The sequence below is a fragment of the Mercurialis annua genome, linkage group LG5, assembly GCF_937616625.2.
Source record: "Mercurialis annua linkage group LG5, ddMerAnnu1.2, whole genome shotgun sequence".
Lineage (NCBI taxonomy): Eukaryota > Viridiplantae > Streptophyta > Magnoliopsida > Malpighiales > Euphorbiaceae > Mercurialis > Mercurialis annua.
The window spans coordinates 53,110,764-53,136,913 of NC_065574.1; the positions used below are offsets into that span (position 1 = coordinate 53,110,764).

The window sequence follows — 26,150 nt, forward strand, 5'->3', positions numbered from 1 at the left end:
ACAACTATAAGGACTCTTTTGTCCATTGCATCAGTTCACAACTGGCATCTCCATCAGTTGGATATAAACAATGCATTCTTACATGGTGACTTAGAAGAAGATGTTTATATGCAGCTACCTCCTGGTTTTGAAACTCATGATCCTTCCTTGGTCTGCAAATTACAAAAGTCACTCTATGGCTTAAAACAGGCCAGCAGGCAATGGCATGCTAAACTCACTGGTGCTCTTCTTTCTCAAGGGTTTAAGCCTGCTTCTTCAGATCCTTCTCTTCTCATAAAGCATACTGATTCATCTTTCATTATTCTGCTCATATATGTTGATGATGTCATTCTGGCAAGCAGTTCTCTTGCAGACATTCATTCCATCAAAGATTTCCTTCATGCTCAATTCAGTATCAAGGATCTAGGTGTTTTGAAATACTTTCTTGGTTTAGAGGTGGCTCATTCTTCTTCTGGCCTAAATCTTTCTCAAAGAAAGTATGCCCTTGATTTGCTCACAGACACTGGATTTTTGGATTCAAAACCAGTTCCCACACCAATGATTACATCTAAGAGATTGTTTAAGGATGATCAGGATTTATTAGTTGACAATACAGAATATAGAAAGTTAGTTGGCAAACTTCTATATCTCTGTTCCACTAGACCAGATATTTCTTTTGCTGTGCAACAACTTTCTCAATTCTTGGATTGTCCTACTAATGCTCATTTAGTAGCTGTTCACAGAGTCTTGAGGTATATAAAAGGATCTCCAGGCAAAGGTCTTTTCTTCCCAAGATCTTCTTCTTTGCAGCTTAAAGGATTTTCTGATGCAGATTGGGCAACTTGTCCTGATACCAGAAGATCTATTTCTGGATCCTGCATATTTTTGGGCAATTCTTTGATCTCTTGGAGATCTAAAAAGCAGACAACTGTCTCCAGATCCAGTTCAGAAGCAGAATACAGATCTCTAGCTGCTTTGACCTGTGAGATTCAATGGTTAGTTTTTCTATTGACTGATCTTCACCAAAACTGTGCTTTGCCTGCTCAGCTTTATTGTGACAGCAACTCAGCAATACAACTTGCTCACAACTCAGTCTTTCATGAAAGATCCAAGCATATAGAGATAGACTGTCATATAATCAGAGACAAGATCAATGCAGGTGTCATTCATCTTCTTCCTATAACTTCTGCTGCACAACTTGCTGATTGTTTCACCAAGGCTTTACCTCCTGGAATGTTTTCTGCTAACATTGCCAAGCTGGGAGTACTTGACATATACTCTCCAGCTTGAGGGGGGGTAACACAGTATCATACTCCTGGAATGTTTTCTGCTACCATTGCAATTACTTCATCTGCAAGACACACATGCTGCATTAGCTACTTCAGCATTGGAGCATTGGATTCTCTTCTATTCCAGCTCAGCATTTGTGCCAGCTCATGACAGCTCATCAAAACACACTTTCAGTGTGTGCTCAGCTCCTTAGCTTGTGATTGGTAGATAGTTTATGAGCGGTTATTGTTAGAGTAGTATAAATAGAGAGTGTGATGCTTAAGCCATTTCTTAAGCTTGTAAAATCTTTTTGATTCAATAAAGATTAAGTTTCTCTCTGTTTTGATTTGTAATAGAATGAGATAGTGTTATTTTATTTGCTGAACATTTTTTTATTTTAATTTTTAAAGTAATTATTAAAATTTAAAATTAAAGATTATTTACTACTATCCTATAACTTTAGGTATTTTTCTCTTCAATTTTTTTTTTAAAAAAACTCCTTTCAATTTCTATATTTTATTATAAAGAAGGATTTTAGTTAAAAAAATATAAAATATAAGAGAGAATAATAGTGTTTTAAAATTTATGAGAAAAATAGTAATTCGAATCTGGGGTAACAACAGTAAACAAAAAAATAATTACACGACATAGCAACAAAAAAAGCCCTAGTTACAAAGAGCTCTGCCCTCTCTCCTCAACCAAGCAAGAGCCGCCTCCCTTTTTTTTACCATGGGAGGTGATTTTTGGCCTTCTTAGGCTAAAAATCACCTCCCTAAATCCATTATTTAGCTTGTGTTTTGATTTCTTCAGTTTATTATAGTTTTTTTGAGCTTCTTTTTTGCTATCTCAACCATTTTTGGTTTAGATCTAGTAGTTTTGCCTTAGTTGAGTTAAATTTACTCTACTCTAACTTAAGGTTATTATGTCTCCACCTTTTGGAGTAGTTTTTGCGGTTCGAGAGAATCGGATTCCAGCAGCCCGGCAATTTGCCGTATCCGCTCCGACGGTTCCAACTTTGTCTGACAGTTTCAACCATCTCTGGGGTCTTTTCTGGCGTGTTCAGCTGCTCAAAAATTCCACAGGAATGGTTCAAAATGCTGGTTTCAAATTTTACATTGTCATCCGAGAAGGCATCATCATAGCAAAGGAAGCCAATCTAATTCCTTTTGAGGTAATATCAGACCCAAAAGTTGCAATAGAGGCATCCACTAACTACAATATGCTGTGTATTGATGTGAACTTAATAGCAAAAGACAGCTTAAGTCCAGTTAGTAGTGAGGAATGTTTTAGTATTTCTTATTGTAATAGGAGTACTATGCTTGTTCATTGTTTAGTTAGAGAGGCTTTAGCAACCATTGTTAGGAGCAGTGTTTGGAAGGATTGCGTCCTCCAAAAGTTTCAAATCATGTTTTGGCCGATCAAATGGCTTTTTAATTAATAAAATTTAATGAGTTTCAAAAAAAAAATAACACTATGGCTAGCATAAATCAAAGGAAATGAAATCATGATTGGGCTTAAATGATTGGAGAAGTGTGTATTTTGAGAGAATCACGCATTCTAATCAAGAGTTTTGCACGCCAACTCTTTAATTAAATTGCTACCTTTTCTACCTAATTGTACACATCTTTACCTTTGGCTCTTGGCATATTACCAAAAGTATAGTATATGGAGTATATTTCTTTTGGATGAAAATAGAGAAATTTTGAGGTAGATGTAGTTTATCACATCATCTGTAGATTAAGTCACTTATACTGCAACGCCTTGTTAAAATGGTGACAATATCATAATAATTATGCAATAAATGCAATCAAATTTTAATGGTAATATTATGATATTACCGAAAAATTCTTATATAAACTCAGTCTACCACGTCATCCGTAGACTAAGTCAATAATATCATCACACCTCATTAAAATGAGGGTATTTTTATAATTTCGTTTGTTATTTGCATACACTTTTGAATAATGATATTACAAGAATACCCTCATTTTAATGAGGTGTTATGATATAATTGGTTTAGTCTACAAATAACGTGGTGGGCTGAGTCTACCTAAAAATTTCTTGATATTACCATTATTTTAGTGAGGTGTTGCATTACGAGTGGTTTAGTCTACGGATGACGAGATAGACTCGGTCTATCTAAAAATTTTTCATAAAATGAAGAGCTGGCCAAAGCTAGAAAACAGAAAATAACCTTCCATATTTAGTTCTTTCTTCTTCAATTTTAAGAGCTTTTATTGTACATTTTAATGTGATGATACATGAAGAACTATATCATTTACCCCATTAGAAATGAAATTGAATTATTTATTCCATGCCACGAAGGCCAATGTCCTTTTGAAGTGGTTATACTATCATGACAAAATAATTTAATAAGCAAAATACTTTCAGATTCCCATATATGTCATAATTTATATTTTTGTTTCTTTTTTAAAAATCAAACGATATAATTTTTTATTTTTTTTATTTTTGTTAACATTTCAATCCTTATGCTTATTTTTTGTTTTATTTAATTAACTCAAAAGATTTAACTAAAAAATTAAATTTTAATTTAGTTTTTAAACTTAGTTTTGACACAAATATAAATAAAATTTATATAATGATAAGATTCAATGGCTTAATAAATCTAATTTAATTTGTTTTACTTTTCTTACATTTAAATTGTTCTTAGTTTAATTTGTATAGTTTTCTTATTTCATTTACTTTTAAAAACCAAAAAAAATAAAAAAGGATAAAAAAATAAAATGTTAATAAATATTAAAAAAATCAAATTAAAATCATTAAATTATTAAATTCATAATAATATAATTTTTATTTACACTTTAAAAAATAAGTTAAGAATTAAATTGAATTTTAATTATTATTATTTTTAATTCAGTTCTTTAACTTAATTGACTACCACCAAAATGGAACTACATTGTTAATGGAGATAAAAATGGATGAGCATATAGTTTGATTTTCAAACAAGGAGGACAAAAATACGAATATAGCTCTGTATGGGACCTGAGACTAACTTTTCTAATTTTATCTACCCATTATTATATGATAAAATAATTGTATGCTATAGTCATAAGTATAATAAATAAATATATGAGTAATCTAATAAATAAAAATAAGATATAATTCAGTATCTTATGTTATTTTCATTATAAATTAGTCCACATTTAAAAAAAACTTTTAAAAAAATTGTATATAATTGTAAAGTTATTTACAAGTACATTTAAGTTTTTTAAAATTGGATACATAATTGTTTTAAATTTTATAGTTTTTTTCTTAATTTATGGACTCAATCATCATAAAAATGAATTAAGAGACTAAAATAAATTTTAATTTTTTAACTATATCCTTCATTTTTAAATTAATGCTTGGATATAATTATCAAGACTTACAAAATTGACAAATTATACAGTGAAATAATTTTGTTAATTTTGTTATAGTTAAACTCATTTTGCTTACAAATACATAAATTAGATTGTATATCATTTTTAGTGATGGGAAACATCTATACAGGTCACTGAGAATATGTAAACTAAATCTCGAGAGATTAGTCCAGCAATTTCAATGTTAGAACCTTCCACTTCAATACAAAATTTAACAATTTACTTCAAAACATTATGTATGTTAAAAGAAATTCAAAACATTATATAATATTAAAAAGTTATTCATCAAAAAAAAAATATTAAAAAATTAAATTAAAAATAGCGATCTTCTCAAATCTCACTTGTCCCTAGTTTGCACTCCATGTCTTTGTCAATTATATAGCTATGAGCTAGCTTTTATTGACTGAGTTGTTTTTTTTTTTGAATTCATCAAATCTCATTAAATCGAATATGAAACAGTTACAATTGTAAGAAATTCGGAATAATTCGAAAACGAAACCCGATGACCTGACATGGAACAGACAACATGCTGTCTGATTCGCAGATCTTACTTACGAAAATAAAAATAAATTATAAACTGTTTCGCTAATTAAGTGCAGTTTTCAATCATTCTTCGATCAAACTTCATCCATCACCCATCACCCACAAACTCACATCATCCGGTTCAACCACCACTTGATAACTCCTTCATAAAAAAGAGACAGCAAACCTTCCGCAGAGGAAGGACAACAAACCTTTTCACAAAGAAAGGACAAAATAAAACATTTAAAAAAAACAAAACAATGAAAAATAAATAAATCTAATATAGCTCATAAACGATTTCATTTTGTTGTTGATGATCTTCAATTTATCTCCGCTTCTTGGTAATTGAATTGCGCTTCGTTGATAAATCTTAATCCATCAAGAAAAAATGGAAAAGAATTGGCTATTTATTATATCTATGAAATTAAATTAACATATATAAAGGGATGGCTACCGTCAATAGCAAAATCAAACCATTGACGGCTGCCGGAGAAGAAACAATAAAAAAATTCTAGACGGCTAGGGTTTGCTTTGAGAGAAAAGAGAGGTTTAGGGTTTTTACTTCTTCATAGATATTGACTGAGTTGTTAGAATTTAATTTTACAACTGAAATTTTTTTGTTCATCATTTGAGTGTGGCACAAACGAAAAATTTATCATGTTTTTCATATTGGTTTATTATTATTATTACTATTATGAAAATGATATATATACGAAATAAAATGTGCATGGAATGGTAGTAATACCATGCATGCCCTCCTTTAGATTTTTTTCCACGACAGAAATAAGTCAATTGGACGCGAGGTTTATGGAACAACCAAGTTGCATTGTTTATAATATATATATAAGCATAGGTCAATTCCAAAAAAATATTCATAGGTCAATTCAAATAAATATCAATATTCATAGGTCAATTTATCCATTAAAAACTTTATTTTTCATATTTGTGGCGATACTATTCAACTCGTTAATAAAGAAGTCAAAACCCCACTAAAAATTCCACTTGAGATATATCACTATATAACATGCCCATCTCACCATCCAAAATGTTGATAACAATATCCTATCCACACTTATTTATAAGTTGAATGAACTTTAATTAGCATTAATTTCTTCCAATAGAAGTCCATGTCACTCCTCCAATTTGCATGGGTAGTTTTCTGTTATCTTGATATATAGTTTCACACAAAAATTTAATTGGGTCATCTTTGTTGTTCACATAAATTCAATCATGTTACCTTTTTCCCTTGTCTTCTCAAAAATTTATATTCATGTCAACGATCTTTAAAGCAATGTTATTATTAATAGGTTTATCCCCTTAAAAACCCCTCACCTTTTACCCCCAATTCGTTTGCACCCTCACGTTGCAAAACCACCAAATATACCCAAATTACGACCTTTCACTTTCAATTGCACCCTCAAACATTAAATTGATCTCTTTTCACTTGAAAAAATAGGTTTATTTTTGTTTTAAATAAAATATTAAGTCCTATTTTAAAATATATGCTAAAATTTAAAGTATTGATTTGAACATTTTTCAAGTGAAAAGAGGTCAATTTAATGCTTGAGGGTACAATTGAAAGTGAAAGGTCGTAATTTGGGTATATTTGGTGGTTTTACAACGTGAGGGTGCAAACGAAATGGGGGTAAAAGGTGGGGGGATTTTAAGGGGATAAGCCTTATTAATATAAGTAAAAATGAAAATTGTCACTTGATGTGATTTGATAAACTTTGTAATGATTTCCCATTAGAGGATAAGTGGCCTATCAAATTTGCATGAAAATTAATAGAATGAAAGGCTTACTATTTGATTAATATATATTCTATTTTTTTTATCTTGAGATGAAACTTTTTCCATAGAAATGAGAGAAAAAACCGAATCCGAAATTTTCAAATCGAAATACAATATACATCCCACTTAGATCACGAAATATCTTTGTATTCAACTTAAAGTTATTAGTTCATTAAATTTTAATATATGCTATTTCCACTTGCTTATATTTATTGATGTTAGACAAAATAGAAGTAATATGCTCTTTACAAATGAATTATAATTCAAATGGCATAAGTTTTAAGTAAGAAACTGTTAGATTATGGGTTTGATCCCTCAAGCGCTTTTTTCTTTTTCAGTTATTAAAAAAAATATGTTCTTTGTGTATATGAGGTATTTCGAATGAATTCTAACTATACAATTACACCTTTAAGCTTTTTATCTTAAGATTGATCTTTACTCGAGCCGGATAAAAGCATTTTATGGGAAATAAAATTCTGATAGTAAATTTTAGACAGTTTTACATATGAGTAAGGTTTGAATCTGGAATCTCACTTAAATTATGAGCATACTTTCCATGTGTCTCACGATAATATGATGAATTGATTTTTTTTTTTTGAAAAGGTAACCAAACTTGAAAAGAAAAGGAAACATGAAAAATGGAAAACGATGTTACTTGATTAGGTGAAGAGAATTACGTGTCCTAAATGCATAAGTTTCTCTTAAATTTTATTTGGGGTGGGGGAGATTGATTTATAATATTGGTTAATGACCAAATTAATATTGCCTTAGAGGATACTTATTTGAAACGCGTTTCCGAAATAGCAAGGAAAAATAATAACGTCAAAATAAGTGTAGCTAGATGGTCAAAAGATGGCAATATATAGTGGCGTCCTGCATCTACCATCACTTGAAAACACTTCAAATATTGCCATTTTGTGTGAATATAAGAACAAACTACATTTAGTATAGACTTCAAATAAATGTTTAATCATTTAAAATTATTTTATTTTTTTAACTTTTATAAATATGTTCACTTTTTAATTTTTTTAGTTATAATTTATTTTTCAATTTTTAATTTTATTTTTAGTCTTTGTTCAAATTAAAATAAAAAATAGTTTAAATATTTATTTATATTGTTTCATATTGTTTCAATTTATATTTTTAATATAAAAACTTTCAAACATGAAACAATATAAATGATATATTTAAAAAAAATTCATTTCAATTTGTAAAAATAGCTATAATTAAAATTGAAAATCGATTAAATTTAATGATTTTAAAAAGTGGAGCTGTAAATAAAAGATTATAAAAATAGAATAATTTTGAATAATTTTTCATTAAATAAATAATATAATATAATGATTTTTTTTAGTATATCCATCACAAATTTGAATTACATTTCCTGTTTATATAAGGTTTGGTAATTGTCCACTTCCAAATTTGAGTTACATCTATTCGTGATTTATTTGACATTAACTCTAATTTAGAGTTAATATCATAAAAATTCACAAAATTTACACGTTTTCTCATTTTCATGCACGAACTCTCACTTTTTTTCAAATTCATGCACGGTCTGAGGTGTTACAACTCCATTGGTGTAATTTGCTGAGGTGGAGATCATTTTACACCAGTGAATGAGTGCCACCTCAACACCGTACATGAAATTGAAAAAAAGTGGCAGTTCGTGCATAAAAATGAAAAAATTTAAACTGCGTGATTAAAATGAGAAAACATATAAAGTTCGTGATTTTTTTTTTGACATTAACCCTATAATTTAAGTCTTAAATTAAACGAGTTATAAATAATATTGCACAGATTATTGATCAAGCTTTTAATTCTATCCCAGATTAGCAAGAATAATTTTTGACATTTTCTGCATTTTTAATTCTATAACTTCTTTTCAGACATTTTGGTGGATCTTATATTATTATGTTAATGTCTGGTAAACAATTCGAAACTTAGGTAGAGTTTAGGTGAATTTAAATAAAATATTAATACTATTATATTCATGTCAAGTAAATAATTTAAAATTTAAATAGATTTGACTTGAATTTTAACTAAGGCTACGTATATTTTATATTGTTATATTCTTGTCAAATCAATAATTTAAATTTAGTTAGATCTAACCATGACTCTAGATGGATCTTAATTGTAGTGATATCATTATTCAGTTTAAGATTTAAATGAATTTTACGTACACTTAAATGGATGTTAAATTATTGTATGGATATCATTTAAAATTTTGATTGATCTTATTAAATTTTATGAAAATATTAATTTTTGATGTATTTTAACGGATTTGTGGTAAAATAAGAGGAGGTGATGTCGGCACGGATTTAGTCTAGTTGTTCAGCTATTTGGACGTCATGGTCGCGGATTCAGGGCTTGCTTGGTTGAGGGTAAATAGGGTAGGGAAGTTGTACTTCTTAGGAAATAGCAACATTTTTTTTACTTTCAATTTATACATTTTACTTTCTGGGAAATTAGATGTTTGACTTCCCTTTAACTAAGGAAGTAACTTCCCTAACAAAACTCAAAGAAGTAAAACTTACCTAATATTTTTATTGGATTTTTCTAATTTAACCTTGACTCTTTCTCTTTTTTTTTTAATTCATATAAAAAATATTTTTATTTACCTTAAAAAATATACCTATATTATTTTATAATTAATAATAAAATTTAATATTTTTATTTAGTATTTTTATTTAATATTTTTATCGACAATTTTATTTTATTTAAAATTAATTTAAAGAATAAATTTTTAGATTTTAATATTTAAAAACTCTCTCAAATAGTACTTGAATCGTAAAATAAGAGTTAATAAGCAAAAAATAAATTATTGATTGCTCGATTTAAAAAAGAAAATACTTATTTTTTAAACAATAAAATTTATCAAATGACATTTATGTCTTTTAATTAAAAATACAGTATATTATACTAAAATTCGGGAAGTAAAAATCAAAACAAGCAATATTTGTCAAATTTTCTGGAAAGTAACTTTAAAGGAACTATACTTCCCGGGAAGTTAACTTCCTGAAAATTGCTATAAAACGAACCAAGCGAGGCATCAAATACCAGCTATTTGATTGATCTTATTAAATTATTATAATAAAATCAAAAAAATGAAATAAACTTAAAAAATTAACCACGCTGACTAGTTCGATTACTTTTAACTTGAAAATTTTGTAGTTTTTAAAATTTAATTTGGTTGGATTCGTTTTAAAAATATCCCTAGGTGCATGTATTTTCAAATGAAGGAAAAATTACAAAAAAACAGAGATAAAACCAGTTAAAGTTTTATTTCCATTTTTGTACATTTAAATTTCCACTTTTATCTATAGAAATTTACTTTGTTACATTCCATTTCAATTTTCAAAGATGTTCCGAGATATATAGCGAGATATTTTGAAATATTTAATGTCTTTATGGTGTATATTTTATAGGAAAAGGATAAAAAAATATTAAATGTAGAAAGATTTTTATTTTTTAGATTTAAAGCATATTTTAAATTAAAGAATTTATTTGAATAGTTTTGTGGGTTTTTTTGGAATGAATTACAATAATATCATAACTTAGTGAATTTGAGTTGATAAATTTTAAATGAGTATGTTCACTGTCAGTGAGACCTAGTTCAAATGGATAATGTGCTCTATTATATTTTTGAGATTTCGATTTCAAATATCAGTAAGGCCAGCGGTTTAAGATCGATCTAAAAAGTTAAAATGTAACTACTAAACACTAATTATTAGTTAATTAGATTTTACCTTTGCTAAAAAAAACACATAAAAGACTACATATTCTCATATCAACGCATATTATTTCCTTCATGTACAATTTATAGTGATGTGACCTAAATTAAGAAAATGGATTCAATTTCTGTCCAGTAACTGGGTTGTGAATAAAGATATTGGGCCTGTCTATGGATTTGCAAAATGTATTGGGCTTAAATAGGTTGGATTAGGCTTGATAATATAAAATTATAAAAATTTAATTTTTTTGTATAGAAGCTTTGCTCTTCAAATGGAAATGTAATAAATCAGTCTTTTTAACATTTGTTTTTTTTTTCCTCTTCTCCAGCTTATGGAGGAAAGGAGTACTAATTTTATTTTATACTCCTCATTTTCATCACTTCTTTTTCAAAGTAAGGGTGAGAAATAAATAAATAAATAATTAACCGACTGAACTGATGAATTTCGGTCGGTTTAGTTTGGTTAAAATGGTTAATTCGGTCAATTCGGTTTTTGTATAAAATATTTTGGTTATTCGGTTATCGGTTCGATTTGAATTTTAAATTATCCAAATTAACCGAACCGACATAATTAACTAAAATTTTGAGTTTTTTTATTTTTTTCTCATAATCTTGTCGGTTTTAACCGAACCGGCTAGATTAAACTATCTGTTCAGTCCGTTCGATTTTAAAATCGTTTTTCTATCTTATCCGGTCGGGTTGATTTTCGGTTAAATATTTTTATCCAATCGGTTTGGTTTTAGTTATTCGGCCGAACGGTTAATCTAACTAAACCGACGAATGCTCACCCCGAACGAACCCCTTTGAGAGTCTGTTAACGTTGTTTATCTATTTATCTAAACATGACCTTAGACTCCAAAGAGTAGCCTAATAATTAAATAACAGTAATTCTAAATAATTAGTATTTTATAATTCATGTGGAATAACTAATTAGTACTATTTCAAAACAAAAAAGCAACTTCTAATTTTTTTCGAATAACTATTCTATTTCATATGTGAACCAAAAAAATAATCTAGTTGTTTTCCTTTTACCGGTAAAATTGGTCACGCATGCAAAAATATGAGTGAAAGAGGAAAATGAAAAAAAAGTCTAAAAAGAAGGCGTCCAACTTCGTCTACACACTTTAAATTTTCTTATCATTTATGTCGATTATTTATTTAAGCAAAATGAATTTATTCGCACAGCGGCTATAGCCCATTTTCCATAGCTATAATAATTTTAAAATTATATCAGTTTGATATATTATTTTTCGAGTATTGTCAAATATATCTATGAGTTCGTGATTCATCTAAAGTTGAAGTGGCGGGAATGCGTGATATCGTATACATCGGATAGGATAAATTTTATGCAAAGACATACAACATCGTTGATCACACCATATATGCTTTAAATAATCGTAAATATATTTAACAACGCGTGATAAAATACTGAACCAAACTGATAAATTTAAAGCTATAATAGTAAATGGCAGCTAAGGCTAAGCTATAATTATTGCTATATAAATTTGTTTTTCCCTTTTTTTTGGATTTATGGACATGTATATCAGTATATAGTCTTATTAAACTGCATTAACATTAGACCCGGCCAAAGTTTCTCACGTTTTTTCCCCTTAGTTGCTTGTAGACTGTGCATTTGGTTAAAACCGAACCACATTGAATCAAAATCAAACCGAATAGAATTTTCTGATTTTGCTTTTCCAATCTTATTCCTTTTACCATATGGCACGCAGACAATTAGACAAAAAGGGAGATGAAATAATGTGCAGAATCTTATGAGTATGGACTGTGATGTTTTGCACAATTCATGCACTACAACAAAACAGAGTTACGGAGGCGGTATTGTAGGTGCGGTTATATAAGCAGCCCCTATAATTTGTCAATTAGAAACTAAATCCTTTTATGGGGGCGGAAATCATAAATGCCCCTATTGTTGTGTAATTTTTAAAATAAAATCTAATTTAACGAATCAAAATTCTTCTTTTAATTTTTTCTTCTCTCCCGCTTCTCAGCTTCTTCTCTTCATCCTCTCAAACATGATGATTGCCTAATTCTTAGAGGATCTCTTTGCTCTCCAATGGCGAATCTGATTGACATATATTACTTCTCTCGATTTCATTAGCAGCGAATCTGATTTGTTCACTTCTCAGCTTTAGCGAATCTGCTCATTTAGGTTTCTGATTTCACTTTATTTCTCATGGCTTCTTCTTTCAGATTAATTTTTAGGGTTCAATGGTTTATGTTTCAATTTCTTCTCAATAGATCGCTACTCAACCATAGATTGTTGCTCTTTCAGGTAATTAATTGTCTTTGATGCTTTATATACATTTTTAGGTTTTATCATTTAATTTTATTTGTTTCATTGTGTACATAATAAACTCTTTGATTTTGTAATGCTTCTGTTTTTTTTTTTTCAGATTCCATTGCAATCACTCCACTTAAATATAAATTTGTCCATTGAATTTACATGCAATGATCAATGAACACCATAGTTGCATGAGTTAGATCATGGTTGTTGATGTTTACTAATACATATTAACTTTCTTGTTGATTACATGCCTTGTGCTATGGTTGGAGAATCTTTCATTGGAAAGGAATTGATGTGAGAAGCTACAATGGTTTTTGTGTTGCACACAATGTCTGTTACTTTAAGCAAGTTACACAAAGTTATGTCTTGGTTGAATATTGCCAATGCAATTTAGTTGCGTTTTATTTTCTTACTGATATTAGACTATTAGTTTCAGGTGTGCAAATGCTAATATTGAAAAAGAACAAAAATAGACTATTGTTCTTGTTGTTTTTCAAGTTATTTATGCTTCATCTCTTTTTATATTACGGTTTCACATTGGGATGGAATGAAGTTGCCTCTATCACAAAGCAGGACATATATTTAACTGAACTGGGTCATTTTGGTTTGAGCTATAACATTTATAATTGACTTCTTGTGTAGGTCCTGAATTTTAGTTCTAGGAGTCTGATAGGAGTATTTTACTCCTATATTTAGGGTCGATTTTAGTCGGTTTTTATTATGTGTAGTATTGTTTTTATACATTATTTGGCGTTTTTACGTTTAATAGTGTTTGTTAGTATTTCAGTGGAAATTAGGTGAAAACCGACTATTTGGGGCAAAATTATGGTGGATTGCGTGTACGAGTGAAAAGCGTAGCTTGCGGACGAAGGAATTGAAGTTACGAACGAGATTGAAGATTGTTCCGTTCGAAAAAGATGAGTTCCGAACGGAAGACATGCAGAATGAGCATGAGTCCCGAACGGAAAAGCCTTGTCCCGTTCGGGACTCAAGAAGGAATCTGATATCAAAAGCTCTCGGTTACAAGTTTTTCGAACGTGAAGGGGTTGTTCCGTTCGGAAAAGAGGAAAATTAGGCATGTCACGAACGGAACAAAAGGCTTCCCGAACGGAACAAGAGTAAAACACGCGTGCTTCAGGATTTGATTTGGACTGAAATTCTTCTTCAACTCACAATTCCAACTCCTATTACAAATTGATTTGCAATACAAATTAGAAGACTCCGGAACTTCTCCTACTATATAAAGACCTTGTACTAGACTCAATTTAATACGTAGAATAATTTAGATTACTTTAGTTTTATTTTCATTCTCTTAAAATAGCGTTTTAGCTTCTATTTCTCAGCAGTTTATAAGTAGTTTATTATTAGTTTCTGCAAAGAACGATTGTGAAGATTTCAAGTTTAATCTAGACGATTCTTCCGAAATTGACAACTCCGGTATTTATTGTTCTAATTATGTTTAATTCTTCATCTTCTTCTTTGTTTAATTTAAGCTTAAGCATGTGTAACTAAATCCTTTGTTCGGGGATTGATATGAACACTTAGACTAGTTTTCGAATTGGATTAGGATTTATTAAGTGAGTAAAATTGTGTTTTAATTACTAAGATTAATGCTTGAATTAATTTGATCACTTAGTTCATGATTTTGTATTTAATTAACTAATTGAGAGATTGTTAATTAGATAGACATAGGTAATTAAAAACTTAGAGGAAAACACCGTGAGAGCGGGTTGGAATTTAGGTAGTCGTTGAGTTTGCTTCATAATTACAATTTAGTTATTTAATTCAGTTTTAATATTGTGAGAGCAAGTTAATAATTGATTAGCTAATTAGGTTGTGATTTTATTTGAATCTTTGGGGCTTGAGAGAGCGGGATTCGGTGCATTAGAATAGCTCGATTCACAATAAAATCACTAGATAAATTTTGATCCATTCTTCTACTAGTTTATTTGGAATTATCAATTCTTGAGCTTTTTACCATTATTGTTTATTCTTCAATTTAATTGTTTGATTTCAGATTTTTAGTCTAATTACTTGAGTTAAATTCACTTAGATTATAATTAGTTCACACAAATCCATTTATTTTCCTACTAGCCAATTAAAGAATATTAGAAATTAGTTGTTTAGTTCATTGTTCCTTGTGGGATCGATACTTGGTCTTCCAAGTTATATTACTTGCGCGATATCGTACACTTGCGATTATTTGCCAACAAGTTTTTGGCGCCGTTGCCGGGGAGCAATCGCAATTAAATTAATTAAAAGTATCTTATTCTTAGATTGAGTTAGTTTTATTTAATTTTAGTTATTTTTATATACTTTGTGATTCTTGGATTTTACGTTGGTTTTCTTGTTTTTGTTTGCGCAGGAGTTTTGGTTAGTGTATGCCTAATACACGACGTGCCAGAAAACCGCTAGAACCGTTTCAGTCAGATTTAACTTCCTTCGAAAGAAGTATCCGAAAAACAGCGCGGAAATCCAAAACAATGGAGGACGACCGTAACCCTCCGTTGAATCACGAGGGGATTGTTCCACCACCACTACATGATGGCCTAGCTCTTAATAGGCCAAACGAGAGGGTCGCCCCTCTTCCCGCAAGACGTACCTTGGGTGAATTCTTCTTACCCAACGTCGACAACGCCAACTATGGATGCTTTGCACCTCCTATACTCGCTAACAATTTTGAAATCAAGCCGGGAACGATTCAACTACTTGAGAGCCGTTGTCAATTTTATGGGTTGGAACGCGAGGATCCAAACGCCCATCTTTCAAAATTCACGGAGGTATGCAACACATTCAAAATCCATAATGTGACGGAGGATCAAATCAAGCTTCGTCTTTTTCCTTTCTCTTTGAGGGATAAGGCGAGGAATTGGATTCAATCACTTCCAAGCACCTCAATCACAACATGGAAGCAATTGGCACAAGCTTTTCTCAATAAGTATTTCTCTATGGGTAAGACCGCGAGGATGACCAAGGAAATTATAGATTTTCTCCAATTACATGGTGAATCTCTATACCAAGCTTGGGAACGTTTCAAAGAGCTTCAAAGAAATTGTCCGCATCATCATCTAGGAAGGGAGCATCTTATCTCTATTTTCTACAATGGTACCAATGAGGCTACACGGGCAACAATTGATGCGGCATCGGGAGGATCACTTATGAAGAAAACTTATGATGAGGCCAATAACTTGCTAGAGGAACTCGCTACAAATAGTTGTTCTTGGTCAACCGAGCGGTTGAGGCAACCACCTCAAAAGGGTATAATGACCCTCGAGCAAACCCAAGAATTTGAAGCAATGAAAACGAAGAATGCGACACTTCTAGCACAACTCGAGATGTACAAACAACAAGCAAATCAAAGGAATGCTCAACTTGCGGTAGTTCAAATGGGTTGCGAGACTTGTGATGGGCACGATCATTCGGGAATGGATTGCCCCGTCCTACATCAAAACTCAAATGAGCAAGTCAACTATGTCAATGGGCAAAGGCAAGGCAATGACCCATATTCCAACACCTATAATCCGGGGTGGAGGAATCATCCTAATTTTTCGTGGAGGGAAAATGCGGGTCAAGCCAATGCCAACCCGAATATGGGAGGAGCAAATTTTCAAGGAGGAAACCGTGGTCCACAAAACCAAGGCAACTTCAACAACTACCGACCACAACCCCCACCCGGTTTTCAAAATCGGAACACGGATGAGGGGAGCAAGATTGACAAGCTTATTGAGGAAGTTAGAACCGGTTTTAAGAACCAAGCTTCCGTCAATCACCATCTCGAGACTCAAATTTCTCAACTTGCCATCTCGCTTCAAAATAGAGCTCAAGGGGGTTTACCGTCTACAACGGAGTCAAATCCAAGGGAGCAAGTAAAAGCCATTGAACTCCGAAGCGGGAAAGAACTTGATGATCCACATGCAAGTAAAGAGAAAGCGATCGATCTAACAACGGGAACAAATGAGGAGGAAGTAACCGAACTTCCATATGTAAAACCGCCACCTCCTCCTCCATTTGTGCCAAAGGTCCCTTTCCCGGGACGATTGAAGAAGACGCCGGATAACCAAAAATTCCATAAATTTCTGGAAATTTTCAAGAAACTCCAAATCAATATAAGCTTTGCGGATGCTTTGCGTGAGATGCCTCAATACGCGAAGTTCCTCAAAGAAATCATAACGAAGAAAAGGAGTTGGGACGACAAAGGCACAATTTCCCTAACGGAAAATTGTAGCTCACTTATCCTTAGTGACTTGCCCACCAAGCTTAAGGACCCAGGGAGTTTTACAATTCCATGCAAAATAGGCGATTTAAATTCAATTAATTGTCTATGTGATTTAGGGGCAAGTATCAATCTAATGCCTTTGTTTCTTTTCAGGGATATTTTTGGTGATCAAACTTTGAAGCAAACATCAATGATGCTTCAATTGGCGGACCACTCCCTAAAAAAGCCATACGGAGTGGTAGAAGATGTTCTAGTCAAAGTAGACAAATTCATCTTTCCGGTGGATTTTGTCGTACTTGACTATGCGGCGGATAAAACATGCCCTATGATTCTTGGGCGTCCTTTCATGAACACGGGGAGGGCATTGATAGATGTGCACGCCGGACGACTCACTTTGCGTATCGATGATGACAAAGTGGAGTTTGATATGAAAAGGATTATGCGCAACACTTTTGAGGAGGTGGAATGCATGAAATTGGATATGGTTGATGGAATTGTGGAAGAACTTTTCCCGGTTTCAAAAGTCATATTCCATTCCGAGGAGACACAAGCAACTTCCGAGGAAGAATATTCCAAAGAAGATGAGCCGAAAGCCGAAAATTTGATTAGAAGAGAGAGCGTGACACCACCTTCTTCTATCTCTCCACCAAAGGTTGAGCTTAAAACGTTACCATTTCACTTACGGTATGCGTTTTTAGGCGACAACATGACTCTTCCCATCATCATCTCAAACAACTTGTCGGAAACACAAGAAGCGAGAGTTGTCAAAGTGGTGAAGCAACATATATTGGCGATCGGTTGGCAAATTTCGGACATCCGAGGAATTAGTCCCTCGGTGGTCATGCACAAGATCCACCTAGAAAACGAGTCAAGAGCATCGGCTCAAAGACAACGGCGTTTGAATCCAAATATGAAGGAGGTCGTGCACAAAGAGATAGTAAAACTTCTCGACGCCGGAATTATATACCCCATATCCGATAGTGCGTGGGTTAGTCCCATTCAATGCGTTCCAAAGAAAGGGGGGATAACGGTGATCAAGAACGAGAAGGGTGAGCAAATTTCCACTAGGACGGTAACGGGATGGCGTGTTTGTATTGACTACCGCAAGTTGAATACGGAGACGAGGAAGGACCATTTTCCGTTACCATTTATCGATCAAATGTTGGAGCGGGTAGCGGGCCACGCTTATTATTGTTTTCTCGATGGTTATTCCGGGTACAATCAAATTCTTATCTTCCCGGATGACCAAGAGAAAACAACTTTCACATGTCCTTATGGAACGTTTGCTTACCGGAGAATGCCATTTGGTCTTTGTAATGCACCGGCAACATTTCAACGATGTATGACTTCCATCTTCGCCGATATGATTGAAGATATTATGGAGGTCTTCATGGATGATTTTTCGGTATTCGGGGACTCTTTTGAGATATGCTTAAATAATCTTGAACGAGTGTTGGCCCGGTGTGAGGAGACCAATCTAGTCTTGAATTGGGAGAAGTGCCATTTCATGGTAGAGGAAGGAATTGTCTTGGGACATAAAATCTCCAAGGACGGCATTGAAGTAGATAGAGCAAAAACAGAAATCATCGAGAAACTACCACCACCAACTACCGTAAAAGGAGTTCGTGCCTTCTTAGGGCACGCCGGGTTTTATCGACGATTCATCAAAAATTTCTCTTCCATTGCTCGTCCTTTAACTAATTTACTTGTTAAAGATATTCCTTATGAATTTACTAATGATTGCCTTGATGCTTTTGCTAGGTTGAAAGAAGCCCTTATCTCGGCCCCAATTATTTCATCACCCGATTGGACTCTTCCTTTCGAACTCATGTGTGATGCAAGTGATATAGCACTCGGGTGCGTATTGGGGCAACGGAGGGAGAAAAAGCTTCACGTGATATACTATGCAAGCCGAACATTGGCGGGTGCTCAACTCAATTACACCACCACCGAAAAAGAAATGCTTGCGGTGGTGTTCGCATTGGATAAATTTCGGTCGTACTTACTTTGCTCTAAGGTTATCATCTACACGGACCATGCGGCCCTTCGATACCTTTTTGCAAAGCAAGATGCTAAACCGAGACTAATCCGATGGGTGCTCCTTATGCAAGAGTTTGACATCGAGATTCGCGACAAGAAAGGAACGGAGAACGTCGTCGCCGATCACTTATCAAGGTTAGAGATTCCGGAACCAATTATAAGTGGCGTAGATTATTTGCTCGATACCTTCGATACCTTCGATACCTTTTAATTTTAGTTCTAGGAGTCTTCGGTGGGCTACTTACGGAGCTATTTCTGGTCTATTTTTCTAGTCTGCTGCAGTTTCTAGCAACTACCGCTTCCTGCAATCCCTGTTTCTGTTCAGCTGTTGCTATTTCTACAGGCTGTTGTTTTTGGTATGTTGTCGCTGAACTAAGTGATCTAATAAATTTCAAATGCTTTTGTAATGTGTATTCCAATTTCAGTTCTTTCATTTAATTTTATTGACATTGTTTGTTCTCGCTTACATCAGTCCATGAAGATATGATCCATATATACATGTCTAGAGACTTGTAATGTTAAAATAGTAAAAAAAACTCAAATTCAAATGTCAAATAAATGGGTAGCTAACCTCTCTATCTTCACTGCGACCATTAAGTCCAATATGGCGTTGATGTTTTGTTCAATTTGAATTTGAATATACAAAATATGATTACTATTTTAATTCATCCATTGTGGATTAATTATTACTAAATGGGATGGAGGGAGTATAATCTAATGCACAACTATATGCCTCTACAACTATAGCTTGAGACTTGGTATTGATGTTCTAGGGTTAGTTCATTCGTCTCTAATTTATTCTTGTTTCTATGTTATTTTGCTCGAATTCATAATTGTTCCTGGTTTTAGATTGTTATTTGTTAATTTTAGTCTTATATCAATAAAAACTTATTGTGTAAGCTTTGCTCAACCGGTCTAGCAAGTGATATCATCATCAAAGTTTGAGAAATATCCTTCCATCTCCACAAGGTATTATACAATTCAATTTTTATTCATGTACAAAATTGAGTTTCATAATGTGCTTAAATTTGAAGTGCAATAGCCTAACTATTCTCTTGCTAAAACAAAGTTCCGGCGTGTTGTCTTCATCTTTCTTTGTGCAGAAGTGATTTGATGCCTTCTATTTTAGTCATCTCATCTTTAAAAAATATGAAGAATACCGATTGTCATATGAGCCTTTTTTAACATATCTACAGTTGGAAACCTTGAAGGGACAACTGAAGCAATCGCTAAATGATGATAGTTCACAAGTAAGATCCTGTTTTTATGTTCTTTTCTTGAACTATTGTATTTAGCAATTTTTTTTCTCGAACTGCTGTATTTAGGATGTTTGCTTCTTTTGTTTATTAAGAGGCGCTAATTAGTTTTTCTTCTATCGTAAACAGCAAAGTGAGACTGTTGACATTGAAACTTGTGACTATTCGCTTCCTAAAACCTATTTTGATAAAGGTAATACTGTTAAACTTGCTTCATTTTGTGCAGCATCACTTTCGCCTTATATACATTATGGCTATTATCTTTAACCTAACCAAATTCTGAAGCTACCACAAATTTTGTTTCTTTTTTTATTTGTAGTATGCATTTTACATTCTCATTGTTGGTGCTGCAATTTGGGCAACTTCTTGGGCAGGTTTGTTCTTTTTGACTTATTGTGCACTGTTTTTTAAGAATGTGTCAAAACTCAGCTTCTATAATTAACTTTAACTGTATATGCGCAGATATCATGTTGGATATGGACTAGAGAGACGATCAACTAAAAAGAAGATCAAGTATTCATAAGCAGCTTTAAACCAATTGTTCAAATTTGAGTTGTGTTTGCTTTTTTGTGGAATCGAGATCATTACAAGGATATTCATCAACATTGAACCTAAATGTACTTTGATGTTTACCTGTAATTGAAAATGATCTTTTACATATAAATATGTGGTTCTTTGGCTTAATGGAGTTCCCAGATGCTTTACCTTAATATTAGTAGGAAAGTGTAAGTTCTGTTGGGGCGGTGTGAAGCTGCCCCAATATATTTTTTCAAAATTCTAGGAAGTAGGGGCGGTTTAAACCGCCCCAACACTTTTTAATTTCTTCTATGTAGGGGCGGTTATAACTGCCCCTATAATTTCGTCACAAAAAAATACTTTCCCCGGCAGGTGCTAAAACCGCCCCTATGACGTAGTGGCGCCCGGAGAAACGGCGGTTTAGGGGCGGTTTTGAAAACGCAGTTACCGACCGCCCCTACGAAGCAAAAATACTGTCCCTGTAGATATTTTTTGTTGTAGTGTCATGACAATTGTTTGAATCTTGAGAATTTCATGTGCTAATGCATGGGTCAATATTTGATCGGTTTTGTTAAAATCGAATCGAATTGTCAGAATAGTTTACATTTTTAACCGGACTAACTGAAGTAATCAAATTAGCCGAAACCAAATTAGTTGTAATTTTACAAAGTTAAACCCGAACTGGCGAAAGTAATCAATTAATCTAGTTGCAGTAATTAAAATATAAAAAATAATTATTAAAACAAACAAAAATGTAGAAAATATTTGATTAATTAAATTTTAAAATTCTTAATTAAAACCTAACCAAAAAATTTCACTAATCAAACCAAACTGATTGAATTACCAAATTAATTAAAAACTTTTATTCAAATTAACCATAATAAATCGGTTAATTTGGTTTCAGTTAATTTTCACTTGCCCCTATGCTAAGGAAATTAATTTAGAAAAAAATAAGGTTTTCTATGAAATCATTAAGCAGAAAAGTTAGATGTTACGTAGAAGGACTTCTTTGTAAGAATAAGACAAACATATTATCAAAAAGAAAATAAGTATAAATGTAAAGTTTTGGAAATAAGGAACCAAACATGACCTGAAATGATGGTTTGAGTAGCATAGGAGTTCACCATCATAGGAGTTTGACAACAACAAAAGCATATTTATCGAGTTCTTGTGGTTTAATCTTGTCTTTTGACACACTTATTATGATCTTTTTTTAATTAACAAAATCAACCGAATTGATTTATGAAGAATCATTTACTAATATATCTGTGAATGTATTGATAGGAAAATTATTGTGGGGTGTAAAACCAGAATTGATGGATGCTATAATTAATTTTAAAAAAGATGGTGCACTACTCGAGAACAGCCATTTAGCGACGAATCTTTCCAGTCGCTAAACGAGTTTACCGATGGATTAGCGACGGACATTTTTCTTGTCGCTAATTTTCCAGCGACGAATAAAAAAATTGCGATGGATTTCAAAAAAATTGCGATGGATTTAAATCTGTCACTAATTTTTAAAAATAAAAAAAATTAATTTTTTAATTAAAATTGTAAAATAAAATATTATTTAATCGGTCACCCACCATCACACAGTCACCCGTAAATTTAGCAAATTTCACAGCTTCCCAGTAGGTCGTCCATTCTTCACATTGCTCCCACCCAATTCTCTTTAACCCTGTAGTTCCCTCACGCGTGAATCCATATTAACCAACTCAAATTCTTATTATAGATCTATGTATATTATATTTAAATATAACTGAAAGTAACAAAAAGTTACTCCACCAATTTACTCCTGTATTATAAAATAATTATTTTTTCATACTAATTATTTATAAATAAATAATTAATAAATTATTTTTTAATAATTAGTTTAAATAAAAATAAAAAATTATTACTTTTGCACTTTACTCCCGCATTCTAATATAATAATTTTTTTAATAAATTGTTAATAAATAATTATTTTTGTAATAAATTATTTTATAATGAATAATTTTTTTTAATTATAATTTTTTTAATAAAAATAATACTTTTAGCGACGGATTTTGTAATCCGTCGCTAAAAACAAGAATTTAGCAGCAAATTTTGTAATCCGTCGAAGTAAGCATTTAGCAACGGATTTTGTAAATGTTCAAATTGCTTATTTGTTGGTTAGAACTAAGGTCTTGGTGTAGTTGAATTTGTACCTTAACACAACATGCATGATATTTGTGTTAATGGAATTAAAAGAGATCCAAGGCCATTAATAACATAGTTGACTGATTTAGATAATGATTTAGGATTCTTTTTTGTCTTTATCCTATAATTTGGAGCAAATCTCGAAACTCAAACTACAAATCAATTGATAAATCAATTGAAATTGAAACTTCAAATACTTCTGTTTTGCAGATTGCAACCCTATAACCAGGTCTGCTTTATGTGTAACTGAAATGTAGGCATCATAGTTTTAGTAGCATAAAGAAAATTCACATGGTTTTTCTGTTCCAATCACAGGATATTAGTGCACAAGTTCCTTTAAAACAGTCACCATATAGTTGGATTGAAATGACATATGGACTCTTGAGTAGAAGAAACTCAATAATTATCAGCAGATTACTTCTCTGCACACAGACAGCTCAGCAACAGCTCAGCATTGACAGCTCACCAACAGCTCAACATCTTGTGATGCAGCACAGTTCGTGTGTGTGTGTTTTTCTCTTTAGCTTCTGCAGCAAGTCAAGCATGCTCATTGTGTTTTCTCTAACTAGTGTTAATCCATGTAATTGTAGCTGATTGGTTAGTTAGTTAGACCAATTAGAGATTGCCAAGTGTGCAAAGTTAGTTATTAGTTTGTTGTAATCAGCTCACTATAAAAGGTAGCTGAAGGTTTCTTTTTTCAATCTAATGAGAAAATTATTCTGCTTTAGATTACAAAGCTGAAATGGTATCAAAGCTTTAATCAAAACGGTTATTGTTCTATTTTTCTCATTCTCTGTTTGTTTCTCGAGAAACAAACAAGTTTTTTTTTCTTTCTTTTTGATTCACATACAGATTAGATCATCTTGTTCTTCTTGATAAGATGAATTCTGCTGCTGCTACAACAAATCCATGGAGGCAAGAAGAGAATCCTGCTTCTCCATTTTACATTCATCCAAATGAAAATCCAGCTATAGTTCTGGTTTCTCCTGTTCTTAATGGCCTGAATTTTCATTCATGGTCAAGATCGATGAAAAGAGCTTTGTTAGCTAAGAACAAAATGAAGATCATTGATGGAACAATTACAGTTCCCTCTAAAGATAATCCGTTGTATCCAATGTGGGAAAGAAGTAACAATTTGGTGATGTCATGGATTCAAAATTCTATTTCACCAGTGATAAGCAAGAGTATTGAATGGATAGATGCTGCGATTGATGCTTGGAAAGATTTGGAATCCAAATTTTCTCAAGGAGATGCCTATAGAGTATCTGATATTCAAGAAGAATTGAATAACTACAGACAGAACAATCTCAGTGTGGTTGAGTATTTTACTCATCTCAAGGAAATGTGGGATGAACTACTGAATTTGAGACCTTTTCCAAGTTGTTGTTGTGATCCACAGTGTAAATGTGGAGCTTTTGATAAGATGAAAGCATACAAGGATAATGATTCTGTCATCAAATTTCTGAAAGGGTTAAATGAGAATTTCTCTACCTTCAGATCACAGATACTGATCATGGAGCCTCTACCTAACATCAATAAAGTTTTCTCTTTAGCCAGTCAGCATGAGAGGCAAGTTACTGGTTCCTCTTCAAAACTCATTGAATCTACTGTTTTTTATACTAAAGCAGCAACACAAGGAGATGATGATGTGGTAGCTGGGAATGTGCAGTCCCAGTTTAAAAGCTATTCTGGGAACAATTCACAGAAGAAAGCATTTAATCAAGGAAATGGCAATGGAAGCAATTATAAGAAGTATGGACCAAACAGCAATCTTAAATGCACTCATTGTGGATACAATGGACATACTATTGATATATGCTATAAAAAGCATGGATATCCACCTGGATATAAGTACAAAGGAAAAACTGGTACTACTAATACTGGTTATGTGAATCAGATTGATGCCTCAAACTACAATGATCAGAATTCAAATAAGAGTACAGAAGCAGATAGACACACATCTGCTGATAATATGATGCAATTGACCTCAGAACAGTATTCACAAGTGATGCAGCTATTGCAGCACTCCAATCTTTCACAACCTTCAGTAAATGCAATCTCAACTTATTTCACTCCAGAGAGCAAACCAACAGGTAAAATTTCAATATCATGTTTTGCAAATTCTGCTTTTCATAAAAGTGCATGGATTGTAGATAGTGGAGCCACAGATCATATAATATGTTCTTTATCATATTTTTCAACATATAAAGAAATTTCAAACTGTTTTGTGCTTTTGCCAAACAATCAAAAAGTTCCTGTTACTCATATAGGCACTGTGATATTCTCATCATCTCTCACACTTCACAAAGTCCTTTTTGTTCCAACCTTTTCTTTCAATCTCATATCTGCAAGTCAACTTACAGATTCAAAACAATACTTTGTGTTAATTCACTCTGATAACTGCTTTATTCAGGATATTCCAACTCTGAAGACAGTTGGTTTAGCTAAAAAGTCCAATGGACTATTCTTCCTCAGTCAAGTACAACTTCAAAATTCAAATCATAATGTCAACACAGTTCATCATGACTCTTCATCCTCTTTTCATCAATCTCAGCTATGGCACTACAGATTAGGTCATCTAGCAAATTCCAGAATTGATGTACTAAATTCTTTGAATTCATCTATATGTAAACCAAAAACTGATCATTGTGACATCTGTCATTTTGCAAAGCAAAAGAGACTTTCTTTTCCAATAAGTACTTCTGAGGTTCATTCAACTTTTGATCTATTACATATGGATATTTGGGGACCTTTCAAGGTCATTTCTCATTATGGCCACAAGTATTTTTTGTCAATTGTGGATGATAAATCTAGATTTACCTGGGTTTACATGCTGAAATTAAAATCAGAAGTTCAGAGTTGTATCCAAAATTTTATTACTTTAGTCCAAACTCAGTTCAATGCAACCGTCAAATGTATAAGAAGTGATAATGGTTTAGAATTCAACATGCCAATCTTTTATCAATCA

General features: G+C 32.3%; 1 long non-coding RNA gene and 1 other non-coding gene across 7 annotated transcripts; one reads left to right on the forward strand and one right to left on the reverse strand.

The window, feature by feature from the left end:
- Positions 1-15,939: 15,939 nt before the first annotated feature.
- On the reverse strand, positions 15,940-16,046 carry LOC126685196 (small nucleolar RNA R71). The gene has a single exon (XR_007643308.1). It is a non-coding gene; the product is annotated as a small nucleolar RNA R71 (small nucleolar RNA).
- A 3,402-nt stretch (positions 16,047-19,448) lies between these two features.
- LOC126680285 (uncharacterized) lies at positions 19,449-21,172 on the forward strand. Of its 6 annotated transcripts, none has more exons than XR_008790747.1 (6): positions 19,449-19,588; positions 20,133-20,201; positions 20,336-20,482; positions 20,618-20,681; positions 20,808-20,862; positions 20,951-21,172. It is a non-coding gene; the product is annotated as an uncharacterized LOC126680285 (long non-coding RNA). The 6 variants fall into 6 exon arrangements; XR_008790750.1 differs by having other exon boundaries at positions 20,429-20,482; XR_008790749.1 differs by having other exon boundaries at positions 20,152-20,201.
- Positions 21,173-26,150: the final 4,978 nt, after the last annotated feature.